This window comes from Diaphorina citri, unplaced genomic scaffold, assembly GCF_000475195.1.
Source record: "Diaphorina citri unplaced genomic scaffold, Diaci psyllid genome assembly version 1.1 scaffold21923, whole genome shotgun sequence".
NCBI lineage: Eukaryota > Metazoa > Arthropoda > Insecta > Hemiptera > Psyllidae > Diaphorina > Diaphorina citri.
Genome location: NW_007399270.1, coordinates 1 through 859, shown reverse-complemented (window position 1 = coordinate 859; position 859 = coordinate 1). Strand labels below are relative to the sequence as shown.

Genomic DNA, 859 nt, shown 5'->3' with positions numbered 1-859 from the left:
GCTACGCCGAGCAAGACCACTAAATGGATGAGTGACATGAGGTTTATAGAGTACGGCCATGCCTTAAGGATTTCGGCTTGTAGTTTATAAAAGGGGAGTTTAAGATTGGGGAAGAGCGAGAGTAAGAGGGAATAGGCAGAAAATTCGGGAAATTAGTAGATTTAGAAATAAGTAGATTAGATTAGAGTAACTTTACTAATAATTTGTCACCTGTGTTTGTCTTGCAGAGAAGAGAGCGAGAGCGTACTTCAGCTGAAGGGTCTCACTCCCACTGGATCTTTACCTCTGGGAGCGCTATCTGGCGGGAAAACTTCTCTCAAAAACGGTAAGTTGAAAAAGAAGAAGAATAGGGTGGGGTGGTAGAGAATGCCATAGGCATTAACCCCACCCTTGATCAAACTTTGTTAATTTTATCCTCAATTTTTGTCCAACTTGTATATATATTTTTGTAAATAAAGATTTGATCAAATTGTGTAATAATAATAATAATAAGAAGAAGAAGAAACATTGTTATAAGTTAGAACAATAAGGCCCTAATAGGGGTTAATGTAACGAGAGGGGTAACGTGTCGCCGATTAGTAGAGGCATAAACACCCTTTATTTAAAACCCTTAGCAGTGACATTTAAGAGTTTAAAAAAAAGAAGAAAAAAAAAATCGTCCTTTACATACATATCCTAAGTCGTTCTTTTTATAATAGGTCAACTATTTACAAAACCTCGCCACCATAATCTATATCTAAAGGTCTGCTTGTTTTCTATGTATAAGACTAGGGTCTTTCTGAAATAATTCATCATTGTTCTCTCGTTTCGCAGCTTTACAAGGATTCTCACCCAATCACAAAATCACCTCGTTTGCCGA

The 859-nt window shown here is 36.9% G+C and overlaps 1 long non-coding RNA gene across 1 annotated transcript; it reads left to right on the top strand.

The window, feature by feature from the left end:
- The first annotated feature begins 201 nt into the window (after positions 1–201).
- Positions 202–848, top strand: LOC113473268. Its single transcript, XR_003395291.1, has 2 exons — positions 202–325; positions 814–848. It is a non-coding gene; the product is annotated as an uncharacterized LOC113473268 (long non-coding RNA).
- Positions 849–859: the final 11 nt, after the last annotated feature.